We start from the raw sequence: 18,370 nt of genomic DNA on the forward strand, positions 1-18,370 counted from the left end.
CTCTGGGTGCTTCTAGTTGTTGGACAACCTACACATCTTAAATATCCCAACAACCAGAAGAGGCTAATGGACATAATCATATATTTTGTTTGCTTATTGGTCATTGTGATAAGGTGTTACAGATGAAAATGTTGTCACAAATGCCACTTTTGTTTTACTCATATGCAATATGTTTTTATTTCAACAGCTTGGGCCAGATGTAGGAAAATTGCAAATAGCGACTTGCAATTTGCGAGTCCTTCCAACTCGCAAATTGCAAGTCGCAATTTGCAATGCAGAACGGTGTCTCAGACACTGTCTGCGAGTCGGTATGGGGTCGCAGAGACCCACCTCATTAATATTAATGAGGTGGGTCGCAAATTGCGGCCCCATACCGACTATAGGCACTCGCAAACATGGAGGCCTGCTGTAGTCAGCAGACCTCCATGTTCGTGACTGCTTTTAAATAAAGCAGTTTTTTTTTTTTTAAGTGTAGCCCGTTTTCCTTAAAGGAAAACGAGCTGCACTTAAAAAAAAAAAAGAAACCTTTAGTTTCGGTATTTTTTCAGGGCAGGTAGTGGTCCCTTGGACCACTACCTGCCCCGAAAAAATAGTTTTGGGTCCATTCACAAAGGGGAAGGGGTCCCATGGGGACCCCTTCCAATTTGCGAGTGGGTTACCATCCACTTCAAGTGGATGGTAACTGCGACACCATTTGCGACCACATATGCGGTCGCAAATGGTATTGCATACCACTACGAATCGCAAATAGGAAGGGAACACCCCTTCCTATTTGCGATTCTGAAATGCATTTTGCGAGTCGGTCCCGACTCGCGAAATGCATTTCTGCATTGGAAACACGCATTTGCGAGTCGCAAACGGCAGATTTTGGCGTTTGCGACTCGCAAAGTGTTTCCTGCATCTGGCCCCTAGTTTCTTTGGAAAAACCATAAGAGGTCTACAGAAATCACATGTTGCTAAATTCAAAATGTTGTCTGCTTTTCAGAAATCCATACCTTATCAGAATCACTTCTGTGTTTTACACCATTTTCAACCACAAAGTAGAAGTAGGCTGAAGGTACAATAATTCTGAAAAAGAAGCTACCTTTTATAAAAATGCCAAAACTATGGTAAGGAAATAGATTTCTTGATTCGGCTCTGCATGTTCCTGAAAGCTAAGAATTTGGTGACTTTAGCACAGCAAACCTATCAAAGATGCCTCTGTTTCCTATTTTTCCTACAAAAAATAAGGGGCTTATTTACAAGCCCCTGGTGCCACTGGTGCGTCACTTTATTTATTTACCTTTTCCCATAGAAAAATGAATGCAACAGCGGTGCAAGGGGCTTGTAACTAAGCTCCTAAAAAGTTTGATATATTTGGCCCATTTCCTTGGTCCACCTCAGGGAAATCCACAAAATTAGGGTACCTTTAAAATCACCAAGATGTAGGGTAAAAAGGGCATATATTTGGAGTGGATACCTTAGGTGGCAAAAAGTTATAGAAGCCTAAGAACGAAGTACCCAAATAGCCAAAAAAGGGTTCAGCACTGTAGTGAAAATGCCTCAGCAGCTAGTGGTTTAAAAATAAAACTTCTGCCAGTACCCGGTATGGATGATGGTGTTGAGCCTGCAGGGGCTGCGTGGGGCTCAGCTCCCAACTTCTAAGAATAAAAAAAAAAGAGTAGGAGCATTGAAGCATCTAAAACAAATGGAAAAAAAGGAAAAAATAACAAATGAGTGGATCATTTATTATGTACTGCTTCTGTAAGGAGTGCCCCATACCCTGCAATCGAGCCGGCAGCAATGTGTCAGTGCAGCTGGTGCATCAGCACCTGTCACGCTTTTCACTGCCCGTAAGGAGGGCAGTGAAAGTGGCAACGGGGCTGTCCTTTGGAGCCCCTGCGGCCTTTGTAGCACTGCCCTGGTGGATTGGGACTGCCATAATGTCACGGTCGGCAGCAGTCCAACTACGACCGTAATAGTGGCAGTCACAATGAGGCCCTAAGTCTCCAGGGTCATTGAAGCCATGACCCCAGCAGAGCTTACCATATTTTGTGACTAAATAATATTTTTTTTAAAGACTCAAAGACATGTTTAGTGCTATATTAATTAATATTAAACATTGCCATTAGACCTACATGACATTTTAATTATGCCGGAGTAATTGGAGTAATTTCATTGATTACACATTAGTCTTGTAATGAAAATTCCAAAAATATGCTGTTGCTCCAGCATGAGTAATTAAGAGTAATGTGGGAAAAACTGCTACTGCAGGAGCACAGAAACAAAGAAATGAGGGGCATAAGTATAATTCTTTCATGCAGAGCACCACAGCAAGCCACCATGTTGCGCTGCATGACAGGGAAATGGCAGGATTGCACTGTATTTAACATTATATGGCGCATTCCTGTACTTTCTTAACTCTGGCACACCTTTGGCTGCCAAGCATCAACACAAGAACCCTTGCATCATGTTGCAAGGGTGTCTGCATTGTAGGCAGGATTATTTCTGTGTAGGAAGGTACACCCTGAGAGGCACTTTCCTCTTTTTATGTGTGCTGCACAATGCAGCACACATAGAAAGATGAAAAACAAGGGGAAATAAAGATAATTCTCCTTGTAACGCCTCATCTGAGGAGGCATAGCATATTGAGTTTACCACTAATGGTAAATCTGGGAGTCCGTCAAAATTCATTGTTGGATGCATAGTAACACCCATTCTCCACTCATGGAATGCCTCCCTGCTGGGCAGTAATGTAAGGCAGGGATTTGAAATTACACCAGTTACTTCCACCTCTAATTGCAATAGTTGAATTAAAAAAGTATACATTCAATTATGGCTAGTGGTGAAGTTTTTACAAAGCCAGCAGGCCTGCTCTTTATATGTTGATCTGCTGACCACTTGAGAAAGCCAATAGACTCCCCGCTTTTTGTATTTCACCCTTTGACAATGCTGATACAACTGACTTACTTAAAATGAGACTGTTTACTGTCCGCAGGGTTTTGGGGGCAAAGCCTGGCCTGATGCCAGGCAGTGCACCCAACTTCATGCCTATCAGGGCCAAAAGGCCTAGCATCCTCAGCCCACTTATAGAGCTCGTAAATATTTGCTAAACCTCAGAGCATGCAAAGTGAATTAAAAGCCATGACTCTTACGCTATGACCCCGGAGTAATAGCACATACTGTCTAATGCTGGATCAGAGGTAAGAGGGACTGAAACTTGACAGAAAGGTCTAAAGGTGAATGGGTCAAAAGGAGTGTGGTCTGTGAAGCAAGGTAGAAAGAGGTTCAGAAACTCATATGGCTCCAAAATGGATAATGGCTAACAATGAGGGTCATAGGGCTAGAGTAATCAGCAAAGTGGAATTCAGCATCATAAGAAGGCTCCAAAGAGCAGAAGGCGGTGTGAGGGAGGCTCAAGATGGATCATCTCAGAGGGTCCACAGAGGGATTCTGAGTAACAAAGGACTTTGATTTCCAGCTGTGCCAGTACACAGAACCAAGACCAGCAATGACAGTCACAACATCAGATGAGTAGTCTGTGGAATTCCAAGGGCTAGATGCAAGATGGTGGAGATACATTTGTGGCAGAAGTGCTTGGAAGACTAACAAAGAGGAACTCAGTGTTAAAACCAGAAGTCAGTGTGACTCCCAGACCTTTAGGCTGGCATTTTGTGTGTGTGTGTATGTGTGAAGGGTATGTAGCAAGAGTGTAATTCTAAGACTTGGTGTGTGATAAAATTCTTAGTACTGAGACCAGTGTGATGCATTCAGATAGCTCCTGATGTAGCACGGTGCACAATGGAGAGTAGATACATTGTCTCTATGCATTGGAAGTGTGTTGACTGCATCCATGTGACTAGAGGTTGGAGACCCAGAACCGAAGTTAGGGATTATGTAGAAAAGGCTTCCCTCTGAAATTGTGTGAGGTCCTTGTTCGCAAACAGCTGCTGATTAGTTCTACTTGAGTGGGATATAGATGGTAGTAGACAGGAGTAGGTCCGTGCATCTCTTATTAAAAGTGACGTAGGTTCTAAGTGGGGCCTGCCATTTGGCTGTTCCAGATGGCTTCTCAGGAAGACTGAGGATAGCCAGGTGCCGAAATCTCTTGGTTCATTGAGTCCTTGTTTTGTGTACTCCTGCTTGGAACCAGCACTACTGCTACTGCTGTGAATGTCAACACCTAGGACAAAGGCTGTATTTGAGCAACAGCCAGAAAATGGCATTTCAACAGGAGGGGCTTGCAGGGTACGGAAGGAACAGAGTGGCATTGGGGGGGGGGTTTGAAATAAATGTTAAATTTATTAAATTAAAAAAACTCTTATCTTCTCCGCTGCTGCGCCACTCCTCTGCTGCAGGCAGGCACAGGTTCCCAGCCTGCCCTGCGGCCAATCCTGACACTGCTCAGAGCAGCGTCAGGATTGGCTGGGAGCGCCTAGCCAGGGCACTCCCAGGCAGCCTGGGAGCCTGTGCGTGCTCACTCCAGCCCCGCAACTGTGTTGCTGGGTTGGAGAGAGCCTACTGCACATGTGTGTTTGGCCAGCCTGAGACGGAAGGCCAAACACACATACGCTCTCAGGGGGAGTACACACTTCTTGTCACCCCCATTGCCCCACCCCTTTAAAAGAAAACAATAGTAAACAGAGTTTATTATTGTTTTCTTTTAAGTGTTTTGCAGCTGCCGCTGCAGGTGGCGGAGGCAACACTCCTCCGCCCTAACGGAGGAGCCGCCTCTAATCAATTCTAAAACTTTAACAGTGGATTCACAGCCTCTGTCTGGAAAATGAATTTAAAAGTGGAACTATGAAATGATCAAGGAGTTAGTCACAAGAATGGAGGTAACAAAACATTAATATTTATGCAGTGGCTTTTTACCTACAAAATTCTAATAAATCCAATGAATACAATACCTCTAACAATTTCTTTCGATCTGTCCTTTGATGCTACATGTCTTTCTCTGATTTAATGGCCATATTCATTTATATTCCAATAATATTCGTTTAATTAAGTACAATCCAATTCCTTTGCTTGTTGGCTCCATCGATTGAATGTTTCCTCCAATGGCCCAATGGCATTTGAGGGATTACTTTGCACCATCCAGCCTATTTGGGTAAAATCTGGTGATAAGGGACAATGACCCCTGCCACACACACCCTAGGAGCAAGGTCCCAGCATTTGGAGCTATCCATTTTTTGTGCATCAAAAAAAACTCCTGCTTTTGGAGTTTGCTTTTGAAAAAACAACTCTTTGAAATGTTTGCTGGCAGTCCAGTTGTCATGTTTGATGTACCATTCATCAAACATTCCCTGAATATATGGGATTAACCATGACAGCAGTTCCTGACACCCCTAAATTTGGCAGCTGGTTGTCCCTCAGAAGGGTGGAGGAATTGTCCCCTGCCATCCCGACAGAGTTAACTCTAAATCAGGTCCATAGTTTTTCTCCCTTCTGTCATTAGATGGGAATTAAGTCTCACAATTATACTGTATTAGTGACTTCATAAGGGGTTAATGCATTGTTTTCTCTTTTAATAAGATCACCGTACATATTAGATTGCACCATGTTGCTGTGATACAACAGTTTCATACTGGCCTTTGCGTTTGCAAATCATTTTCAGGTGTTTTATTCTGATGTGTTAATTTAAACGGAAACAGAATTAATAATTCATTAAGCCAATAATTTGCTGCAGAAAAAGCAGTGTTCCAATAACCAAGAGCCTTTTGGGCCCTGATTCATTTCCATGGCTTTGCCAGTGGGAGCGAGAACATAGCAGTAGAAAACTAAACAGCTTCAGCTAATTATCTTTATCATTAGCCACCGCAGCTAGTACACATAAAGTAGGAGCATTTGTGAAGCAGGACACCGCTCCATAGAGGGCTTCCCAAGTCTTTGTGTCTTGGGTCAATGGAGAGATGTTCTGTGCTATGTCTGTCAAAATAACTTGGAAACGTTCCAACATTTAGGACCTTTAAAAATATGAGTTAGTGCTTGCATCTTAGCCAGTTTCAGCATTAAGGGCCATATGTCACAAAATAACAGGGTTTGTGACCACAAAAATGTTTTTCATTATTTCATTGTGTACAAAAGTCTTTTTAAGAGTTGGATAATTCTTTCAGCTTGTGAAAGAACTCTTTCACTCATTTCTAGGTTGCAAATAGGAGAGGCTGTAAAAATGGGTCGAGAAATGGGTTTCCTACCTCCCATTGCCAATTCGAAAAGGAATTTATCAATAGTCAATTACAATTGAGGTTACAAACCACAGATGATCTACTTACTCCCTAAGTTTGGGTGGTAATTAATATGCAAAGGGAAAGGGGTCCCCTTAGTACCCATTTCTCTTTGAGAACTTTGTTGACAGTCTCAGAGGGGAGACAAGACCACTGCCTTGTTCCAGGGATGTTTCCCAAAACAGACCACTTTTATTTTTCAAAAGCAGCTTTAGTTCTTTAAAGGACACTGGCTTCTTTTAAAAGAACACAGATATAGTGATGGTGGTGTGCTGTCCATTGCAGGCAACCATCCCTGCAATGGACAGCCCAATCACAGAGGGTTGCAAATTGCCACCTACCTAATGAATAATAACAAGGCAGAACATTCTGCAACCCCTGGCGAATAAGTATTTTGTGAACAGACCCAAAAGTACATAGGTCGGTGTAGTAGGGCTTCTCCAGGGAGGGCACTAAGGTTATTTCTTTACCCTGAGTAATGGCTCACACTAGGGAGGTTGATCAAAATGGCCTTTATGTGATTGGTTTTCTCTGTTCAGTCAATGGTGTCTCAAAGTCTGTGGTGTCGCTGTAATCCTACAGGAGTCTCTTCTTCTTTGCCTGATGGTTTCTTTTACTCCTTAGTGTCTCCTTAGGTCATCGGGTTTCTTTTTGCCTAGCCCTCGGGTAGCCGGGGAAAGAAGGGGAGAACAAAAGAACAAACCATTGTCAGGTAAATGTTCTATCTCTGTTAGTTATTGCATGCAGTTTGGGCAGGGTAGTGAGGGGGATTTGTTCTATGAATACAGCGTTCACCCAGGTGAGTGCCACACATGTGAATGAACAAGAATAAATTCAAAAAATAAAGTGATACAAACTGTGGTTTTAGTTTCTCTTTTCATTTCTGATATGTTGTTTTTCTCCTTTTTCTGCGCTTTAAGATTCTGTGTCCTGCTTGTGTGGTTTAAAACTTTTAGTGCCCTGCTTTATTTGCCAGTTTTTGCCCGCCTTTGTAGCTCCCCGGCCCCTCCCAACTGTCCCTATCAGCCTCGTAAACTGTCCGTGCAAGTGCTCACATAGCTGGTATAGCAACGTCCCTCTAGGGATGTGGCTTGCTTTCCCGCTTTCCCCGTTCTTCTCCGTGGGCCTGTTGTTCTTCTCTGTTGGTCCAGAGTCAGGTTCACGGCCTTCCTCCACGCCTCTGTCCTCTCTTGTTTCTCTTCTTCCCTCCTCTCGCCCTTCCTCTCCGGGCTTCCTTCTGCCTGCACACACCTCCCCTCCATCAGCTGCGTGCTTTCTCCCTCTCCTCGACTACGATGACAGGCCTCGAAGGATGACGCATGCATGCTTCTTCCAGCATGCGACCAGTGTTCTTGTTTGCATCCCTCCGGTGAACCCAAACATTGGGCTGGGCTGGGCTGATCTTGGGCGCCTGCCCTGTTACACTTGCTCAACCCCAGAGATTGGCTGTTTCAGCCACGAGTCGGTGGGATGCCGTGACAAATAGTCTGCATTGGTCACCAGGGATCCAGCGGTACGACATACATGACACATAATGGGTTGGAGGGATAAGAACCACGTAAGAACCCTAGCATTTATATCTTTATGTCAAGCCATCCAGGTCAGAGGGGCATGATCTGTGAGAAGCAAAAAGGGCCTACCAAGCAGGTAGTATTGTAGGGCTTCAACACCCCTTTTGATAGCTAAGCATTCTTTTTCCAACGTAGGGTAGTTCCTCTCCCTTGGCAATAATTTCCTGCTTATGTATACTCTAGGGTGAGGGTGTCTAGTATCATCGTCCTGTGAAAGGACAGCCCCCAATCCTTGGTCGGAGGCATCTGTTTGAAGGGAAAAAGGGACATTGGGGCTGGAAGAGGGAGAAGGTTTGGGAGTGGAGGAAGAGGGAGTGTCTGTCTGCTGTGTTTGGGTGCAGGTGCATGGGCTGGATGCTGTTGTGAGGTGGATGGCTGTTGGGTGTCTGAGTGCTTGCGTTTGTGTACCTTGGGAGGGGGGACAGACACAGTGGGAGAGGACACAGGGGATGTGTGCATGGCTGTTGTAGAGGTGTCTGCCAATGAGGTGTGTGTTCTGCTAGGTGTGGTGGTGATGCTGTTAGTGGATGATGGTGTAGTGCATGCAGGTGTGCGTGTAGACGGAACTGGGAGGGAGGTGGAGGAGGAGGAGGAGGAGGAGGGGGACACAGTGGAGGCAGTGGATGTTGGTATGTCTGCATCTGGATTGTGTTTGTGTGAGTGCCTGTGAGATGATGTGTGGTGCTTGTGTTTGCATGTGATACTCTTGTGTGTTGTCCTGTGTGCATGCACGTCTGCCTGTGTGCTTGGGATAGGTTGGGGTTGAGGCGAATGGGACTAGGAAAAGGAAGTTGGAGGGGGGGAGGATGGAAGCAGGGACAATGGCTGCCATCAGAGAGGAGCCAGAGCCTGGATTGATTTTTGTTTGGCCCCCAAGCCAGTGTGAATGCCTTACAGAAATGCATTTGTCTGTTCATTTGGGCTGCCAGCCCCTGGATGGCATTCACAGTGGTTGACTGCCCTACAGAGATGGATCGCAGGAGGTCAATAGTCTCCTCACTCAGGGCAGCAGGTCACACTGTGGCAGGGCCTGAGGTGCCTGGGGCGAAGGAGATGCCCACCCTCCTGGGTGAGCTAGCATGGGCAACTCGATCAGGGGCTGCTGGGAGGGCGGCGCTGGTACGGGAGTGACGGCTGTACCTGTAGCTGGGGTGGTCACAGAAGTGTCCACCACCACCAGGGATCTCCCATCGGAGGAGGTATCGGTGTCCGAACTATCCCCTCCAGTCTCTGCTGTGGTGCTCCACTCGCCCTCCGTCCCACTGGTGCCCTCAGTGTTAGTTGACTCCGCCTCCTGGGTCCTGTGGGATGCAGCTCCCTCCGTCGCTGGTGCCTCTGCTCCTCTGCCAGAGGATGCAAATGCACATAAGGACAGGGTGACAAAACAAAAAGGGGGGAAAGAGACAAAGGATACACTTGGTCAATGGCTGCACCAAAACCACCATTGGCGTACACAGCACTCTCACACACAGGGAACAGGCCTAAGCACTATGCAATGCACTACCAGTAATAATGCTAGCCACCAGGGCATGGGCCAGGACACATACCACCAACTGCAGCACACCTGGGACCCACACAGCCCTGCCCAGTAGTGGATGCCTTCAAGCTAGGTAGCAGGATTTTCACTTCTGAACCCTGCCCAACTTGGGACCTACTCTGCAATGTCAGGCCTGGCCTAAGGGCACCCACTGACACACATACCCCACCCGGGTTCCCCCCTACCAAGCGTAAGTTGCAATGATGGTAACTGTACTCAACCCCCTTGTGGCTGCTGTGAAGCCCTCAAGCGCCCATCCAGCTCCGGATAGGCCACAGACAGTATGTGGGCCATCAGGGGGGTCAGGGTTCGACAGGCACCCCTTCCTTGTTGGGAGGCCATCCCCAGCTGGGCCTCTGCCGTCTTTCGTGCCCAGCATCTCAGGTCCTCCCACCGTTTCCAACAATGGGTGCTCCACCTGCCGTAGACCCCCAGGGTCTGCACGGCCTTGGCAATGGCACGCCATATCCCCTTCTTTTGATGGGCGCTGACCTGCAGAGAAATACACACAGGGAAAGGTATTAGTCAGACGGTCCTGCTTGTTACACTCATGGCCCACCATATCCCTTCACATCGCATTTTGCACACACAGGGCCCGCACACAACCTGTCCGCCGCGCAGGGGCCATACACCCACCTCCCTACATGAGGCCTTCACACACATCACTCCATGCATTCATGTCCCATGCATCGTACTCACAGTGTACTCACCTGTTGGTCTGGAGCGCCCATACAGCAGTCAATACTAGGGTAGGACCCCATCCACCAGTCGCTCCAACTCCACCGAGGTGAAGGCAGAGGCCCTTTCCCCAGTCACACGAGCCATGGTAGGTTCCAGACACAGGTCACAGCAGCACATGCAGTGTAGGTCCTCTCCTGTTGAAGGTCAGGTAGCAAGTGAGTGATCAGATAGGAAATGGCGGTCACGTCCACGGTGGTGCAGACCGTTACTGCCAGGACATATCACCATTGGCCACTGTACCCCATATGGGCCAATATTATCCAATGAGGAGTTGCACGACGGTTCCCGGCTGCCCCCTGCAACGGCACACAATGTCAGCGGAATTACCTCACTTTCACCTGTCCCTCCACACAGGACAGGCGGACGCTATTTCGGGGAGGGGCAGTCGGGCCCTGGATTATAACTGGGTCACAGTACGCAATTGGACATTTCAGGACAAATGCCACATATGAATTAAAAATGGACATCATGCATTGTACAGTTAAGGCTACAATGTAGAGTTTGTGACTGGCTCCTCACTCTTTTGCCCCATAGATTACTACCACTGCGGATGAATATGAGATGGAGACATACCCCTGTGTACAGACCTCTGGTTTACTTGGCAACACTGGAGGACAGGCACATCATCCTCACCTATAGACTTGACATGGCCACAATCACAGAGCTGTGTGCCCAATTGGAACCTGACCTGATATCTGCTATCCGTCACCCCATTGGGATCCCCCCTCTTGTGCAAATGCTATCGGTGCTCCATTTCCTGGCTACTGGTTCTTTCCAAGTGACAGTGGGCTTGGCAGCAGGAATGTCTCAGCCAATGTTCTCAATAGTGCAGAACAGAGTGTTGTGTGCCCTGATAAAACACATGTGCAGCTACAATGTTTTCTCCCAGGTAGAGGATTTGGCCACTGTGAAGGCTGACTTCTATTCAGTGGGACATATCCCCAACATAATTGTGGCAATTGATGGAACACATATTGCATTTGTCCCCCCCAGGAAAATGAACAGGTGTTCAGAAATCAAAAGAGTTTTCACTCAATGAATGCGCAGATGGTGTGCTTGGCAGACCAGTATATCTCCTATGTCAATGCTGAGTATCCTGGATCGGTGTATGATGCCTTTATCCTGAGGAATAGGACCATTCCAAATGTGATGGGTCAACTGCTGAGGCACAGAGTGTGGCTAATAGGTGAGCCCTGGTTCCCACCCAGTGGATGTTGGTGTATGGGTATGTTGTGGGCCATATGGAATAGTGTGTGGCTAAATGTTGTCCCTCGAAATTTGCAGGTGACTCTGGTTACCCCAACCTATTAGGGCTACTGACCCTTGTGAGGACTCCCAGGACAAGGGCAGAGGAACGTTATAATGAGGCCCATGGGCGAACAAGAAGGTTTATTGAACGTATCTTTGGCCTCCTGAAGGCCAGGTTTCAGTGCCTCCATCTAACTGGAGGATGCTTGTGCTACTCACCCAAGAAGGTCTGCCAGATAATTGTGGCATGCTGCATGTTGCACAACCTTGCCTTGAGACGCCATGTGCCTTTTCTGCAGGAGGAGAAGGCTGGAGATGGCTGTGTGGCAGCAGTGGTCCCTGTGGACAGTGAAGATGAGGAGGCAGAGGATGAGGATGAGGACAACAGAACTGCAGTGATTCAATAATACTTCCAATGACACACAGGTAAGACAGTGTTACTTCACATTTCATGGACATTGTTTTGTTTCACTTTGTCACTGGCAGGCTGTTATTTCCCACTTCTATGCCCACTCACTGTACCCTTTGGCAACTCTTTTTGCAGATGTTGGTGCCCCACTTTCGCTCGTGGTGTGATCACTACAGCCAACTACAGGTCTATCCTATGTGAATATTACTGTACAGTTGAATTGCAATTTTTGAACCTGGTTAAACGAATACATACTTAAATCATTTGACATACTCCATACTTGTATTTGTTCAAATGGTCTTTATTTAAGTGCTAAGACGTAGAGGGGCAAGTGCAATGGGCTGGGGTGATGACGGAGGAAAGTCCAGGGTATTGTTCCAGTCTCTTGGAAGCACAGGTGCATTGTGCAAGAGGACATAGGAAGGGGAGCAATGGCAGTTCAATGTGGACAGGGTGACAGAGTGGGACACAATGGACACAATCAGAAGAGTCTCATTTCCTGGCAGGAGTCTTGGCAATAGTCTCTGGCTCCTGCCTGGATCGTAGGGAACGTTTGCAGGGTGGTTCTCCTTCTGCAGGGGGTGGGGTGCTGGTGGCCTGTTGGTCCTGTGGCACAGCCTCATGTCCACTAGCGGCAGCAGATGTGGAAGGCAGTTCAGATGTCTGTAAGACTGTCTCCCTCATGATGTTGGCCATGTCTGCCAGCAACCCTGCTATGGAGACCAGGGTGGTGTTAATGGCCTGCATGTCCTCCCTGATCCCCTGGTACTGTCCCTCCTGTAGCCGCCTGTTCTCCTGCACTTTGGCCAGGATCTGGCCCAGCGTATCCTGGGAATGTTGGTATGCTCCCAGGATCTCGGTGAGTGCCTCCTGGAGAGTTGGTTCCCTGGGCCTGTCCTCCCCCTGGCACACAACAGTCCTCCCAGTGTCCCTGTTGTCCTGTGCCTCTGTCCCCTGAACTTTGTGCCCACTGCCACTGACCCCAGGTCTCTGATTGTCTTGGGTATGCGGTGCGCCCTGGGGTCCCTGCAGTGGTGGACACACTGTTGATTGGCGTGTCCTGTGGACAGATGTATGGTATGCTGGGTGGGTGCTGTGGTGGTGTTTCCTGAGGGGAGAGGCTCTGTGGTGGTGTGTGGCTGTGCCTGGGTAACCGACTATCTGGAGTTCCCTGATGGGCCAGGTTGGTCATCCAGATCCAGGAGACCAGAGTTGCTGTCATCACTGTGGGCCTCTTCTGTGGGGGGACTGGGTAGTGCTGGCACCTCTTCCCTGGCGACATTGGCTGGGATACCTGTGGAGATGTAGTGCAGTGTTATTGTTTCTGTGTGTGACATATTGTGCATCAGTGCGTTGCCCTCTTTGGTTGGATTTGCCCCGGCAGCTTTCAATTGTGTAGGTTGGTGTATGGTGGGATGGTTAGTTTTCTCTAGTGTGCATGCTTTGGTGATAGGTGTCCATGCAGGGCTGTGAGTGATGTCCATGCATTGGTGGTGCATGCAGGGCTTGGCTTCGGGATGGGTGATATGTGATGGTGGGGTGTGTGGGAGGTGGTGGCGTGATGGGAGTGAGGGTGAGGGTGGGGGTATGTGATGGCATGCAGGTAGGGGGGTGAGAATAGTATGACTTACCAGAGTCCAGCCTCCTGCTACTCCTGCCATGCCCTAGGGTGCATGATTGCCAAGACTTGCTCCTCCCATGTTGTTAGATGTGGGGGAGGAGGTGGGGGTCCACCGCCAGTCCTCTGTACAGCTAGTTGGTGTCTTGCTGCAATGGAACGTACCTTCCCCCGTAGGTCGTTCCACCTCTTCCTGATATCATCCTTTGTTCTGGGGTGCTGTCCCACGGCATTGACCCTGTCCACGATCCTTTGCCACAGCTCAATCTTCCTAGCAATGGATATCTGCTGCACCTGTGCTCCAAATAGCTGAGACTCTACCCGGATGATTTCCTCCACTATGACCCTTAGCTCATACTCTGAGAATCGGGGGTGTCTTTGTGGTGCCATGGGTGCTATTTGAGTATTGTGGGTGAGGGTGTGTAGGGTGATGTGTTGGGGGTGTGTGATATAAGGTGTGTGGGTGGTGTATAGGTGATGGGGGGGTGTGGCTCTATTCTAGTCTGTGATCGTGGTGTCTGTCTCGTGCCAATGGTTTGTAATGGTAAAGGGTTGTGGTTACTGTGGGTGTGTGTTTTATAGTGGTGTGGGTGTGGTGTGTGTATGGTTGTCAGGTGTGTGTTATTTAAATTGACCAATGTAGTGTTGTTTTGTTTGAGTGTGTGTATTTTGAGCGCAGAGGTATATACCACCAATGGTTTACCACCATTGAATGTCCGCTGTGGTGATTCATGGGTCATAATGTGGTGGGCGTTGTTCTGTTGGCGTAACGGTGTGGGTTTTGATACCGCCAGTTTATCACTGACCTTTGGTGTGGCGGACTTGTGTCTGTGGCTGAAGAGTGACGGATTGGTGTGTGTGTGTCATAATATGGCGAACAGTTATCCGCCGCTGCAGCAGTATGTTGGCGGCAGTCACCGTGGCAGTAAGTGGGATTTACCACCAGTGTCATAATGAGGGCCATTGTCACTTTCTAGCTTGGTGTGGATGGCACTGCATTAATCCAATGCCTAAAAACGTTGCTAGAAAAACAGACATTTGAGTTGAGCAGATTCAGGTGTCGCTGCTATTCAGAGTGCTCTTTACATTACTTGCTCCCCTCCTAAACTTGAGAACTACCCTGAGTGCCTTGCTTTCTTTTTTGCATATTTTATGCAGTACTCTAAGCCTGAACAGGTATTGGTTTCTCTATCTATACAGGTGTCCCTCAGATTGGTCAGCAGTTCAATCAATTCACCCAGCTGCACCACAGCATCAATCCTGCTTTTCTCTAAATGATTCAATTTCTTTGACCTCAGTTTATATCTTCGTAATGTCTTAAACTTACTATCAGATGATTCCAGCTGGCATGTTGGCAAGAGCAGGCAGGACGCTATTCTCTCTTGTTTGCCAAATATGGCCTTTACTGCAGTAGTCACTGTAGCAATCTTAAGTCTCAAATCCTCATGCATAGTGTGAATAGATTTCAAAAGATTCTGCTCGCCTCTATTGGGTGTGCAACATACAAGGCCTCAATAGTGGCAGTTTCCAACTTCTGGACATTGATGATTGTGGTTTGTAAAAAGTCACCTCTGTTTTGTTTTTCCCAGCTATGGGCAGCACCCTCCCCCCCCCACCCCGCCCAATGAGGACCTTTCAGATCATCAAGACAAGTCGAGTGCCATGAACAAGGGCACAATCAAATCTTCAGTAAAGGGATGAGAAACTAGGCAGAAAAGGCTCTGGACGTCATAGAGCTCACATTCACCAAATAATGAAGGAAAAAGGGCTCATCTGGCTTGCTTCATGCCTACTTTAACAATCAGGCCATGTGGCAGCAGTTTAGGAATCACAGAAAACATGGCCATCTCGTAGATGCCCCCTCAGCTGGCAGACCTTGTTCTTAGCCAGGGGAGGGACTGTAACTGGTGAGCCACCGCTGGCTCATGTTAGACCTGCAGCGATATATAGAGGCTGCAGTTTATCTCATCCTCTTATGGCCTGGTTTCAGCCCAGAGCAGTATCACAGTCTCATATATTGTTAGCACTCTGATGGCGATGCCTAAGAAGACAGAAGGAACAAGCCCATAGTGTAGAGCTGTAAAAGAATCAGTCATCTTGGATCCTAATCAGTTCTGCCCCATACTAATTTTGGAGTAGATTAATATTTGCAGACCATTTGTTCCTGACCAAACTGTATGCTATCATTCTGCTGAACAGAAGAAATAAGGAAACATGATAGACTACAAAAAATAAAACAAACAAATTAAATGCAAAGAACAACAGAATTAACTATAACTGATCATACATAAGTTTAAAAAATTAAATATATGTAACCATTAAACAATGTTGCCGCTAACAGATTTTTTGACTGACAAAAAATATTCCTTTTTAGGTCTCGACTACAAATAGATTGAGCTGTTTATTGCCGACCTTCCGCTTCCAATACATAACATATATACTTCCAGGGGGCGTTTTGGGTCAACCCTTTGATCATGATTGGATGTCTTTGTGTCAGCTTTAGATTCCTGCTTTTAATTCAGTTGCTTTTCTTCCTATTCTTGTGCTTGTCCCTTCCAAGAGCATTTTGGACTATCAGTGGTTTTTGTTTCAGATGAGTTGTATCCTTCGACTGCTGAGTGTTTTTTTGGCTTGCAGAACTCCATGGGAGTTTTTGTTTTTCTTTGGTCTGTTCTCCACTTGTTCTTTTTAACAACCCAGCACCACACCGTGCCCATACTGAAAATCTACTCCACCTTTCTGCTCCCCAATGCTTCCTGTCTCACTGCACAGTTTCAATTTGTTCCAAATTATATTTCTTTTTAAGAGAGTTCAGGAGCTGTAATGTGCTACTGGGATGTTTGCTTCCTTTTTGCGCTGCTGCACTCATTCTTTTTTACTTTTTTAGTTTTGATATATTGTTCTAAAATGGTTGCCACTCATACTGGAATGATACATTGACAATGCCTAACTGACAGGTACTGTGTCAGGTTGTCAAGTTTTTCCTTTTTCTACTTGTGCTGCATTCTGCAGCACACATAGAAAATGGGAAAATGCCTCTCAGGATTGTTTTTGTGCTGGCAAATGTCCCTTTCTGCACAAAAAAATATTCTACCTGCAACGCAGGCACCTGTGCACAATGGTGCAAGAGTTCCTACATTGGTGCTAGGCAGCACATTATGCAGCAGCACAGATAGAGAGGTGTAATGCACCATATAATGGTAAATAGGGCACATTCCTGCCCTCTCCTTTTCATGCAGCACTGTGTAGCAAGTTGCTTCCATGAAAACTTGATAAATATATGCCGCTTGGTGAGGAAGAAGAGATTGCTCCATGGGGAAAAATGTTTTGCCCACAGAAAAGAAGCTTGCATTTACTCAGGAGGCTCCATTTCCCCTTGTGGATTTCTATGCTAGGTAGATGTCTGCATAAGGAGAAAAGGGCCACCCAGGAATCATGACATTCCCAGTGTTACGGAAGACACATGAAGATTAACTAATGGGAATACCAACACATGTTAAATTATGGTCAAGCAGAGATGCAAACCCCTGGTGTACTCTTAAGTATATTTTGGTGAATATTGCCCCAAGCCCATCTAAGTAACCCAGGCCTAAACAGTAATGTTCAGCCTGTTGGTTGCAAATGTGTAATAGCACTGGAAGTGAAGTCGATACAAACACTTGCACATAATGCTTGCGTAAGAAATCCAGAGACGTGAGGCAGCACCACTCACATGCTGATAACCCTCACTTCTAGCATGCATAAGCTAAATAACCACATGGAAACCTATGCTTGCAAGAGAATCATGTTTTATGCACTTCACCAGAAACAGGACATTCTGCTTGAAATAGCTTCCTTTTATATGTAACAAACAGAGGGCTTGCAGACATTTCTTTGCGTTTCTGTTTGTCCTTGCAGAACGCCTGGCTGTTTTTAGGACCATTGGAGACAAGAAAAAGAGGAAAATGGAAAACAAAATTCCAGATGGAGTTGGATAGCTGGAAAAGCATCTAACCTGAAACACTGCCACAGAACCGGGGTACAGAATGCATTGCCTTTAAAATAACGTTTTTATTTCTTCTATTCATCTGCCATTCCAAAACAAATTTCAAACCCTCCATGTTATTTTTTCATGAACAATAGCTCATTCCATTTTGTTTTTACTGGCTCTTGAACGTTCTCTTAAAATGCTTATCAGAATTCAGTAAAAGGTTCGCGTGCTTCATACTAAATTATATTTGACAGAAAGCACTTCAATAAGTATTTGTTTTAAATGGTTATTGTACATTTCCACTTCTGACATCATGTTTCTTATTACTGGTGTGCCATACCTCCACAACCTCATTTAGTCAGAAATTCTCAGCTCTTCAGAGGCTACTCCGACTGCAGTCCAACAGCTATTACTAACTAACAAAGTATCTGAATCCGTTGGAGGGTATAGAAGATTATTTATTTCAGTATATGGGGAGAAACAGCTCAGCCATCCATCTCTAAGTTCTTCTCCGCTCGTCTCCCAACCACCTCAGAATCTCCACCACCATTTCCATTTTATACTGATGTCATCTTTGACATCAGTATGGAATACTACATACCCCACTCCCTTCAATAAAGATTTAAAGTTATCCATCACTGTGGAAACTAAACAATACTTTAAATACATAAGGCATATGGGCACTACCCCATGTACACATTACATAAGCCAGAAAATGAATGCGAAATAGAAGTGGAAACAGAAAGAAAAAACGACAAAAATAGACCAATTAAACATAGTCTTTTAACCCCTTCGCTGCCAGGCCTTTTCCCCCTCCTGTGCCGGGCCTTTTTTTGCCTATTTGGGGCAGTTCGCGCTTAGGCCCTCATAACTTTTTGTCCACATAAGCTAACCAAGCCAAATTTGCGTCCTTTTTTTCCAACATCCTAGGGATTCTAGAGGTACCCAGACTTTGTGGGTTCCCCTGAAGGAGGCCAAGAAATTGGCCAAAATACAGTGAAAATTTCGTTTTTTTCAAAAAAATTGGAAAAAGTGGCTGCAGAAGAAGGCTTGTGGTTTTTCCCCTGAAA

Source organism: Pleurodeles waltl, chromosome 4_1 (assembly GCF_031143425.1).
Source record: "Pleurodeles waltl isolate 20211129_DDA chromosome 4_1, aPleWal1.hap1.20221129, whole genome shotgun sequence".
Classification (NCBI taxonomy): Eukaryota; Metazoa; Chordata; class Amphibia; order Caudata; family Salamandridae; genus Pleurodeles; species Pleurodeles waltl.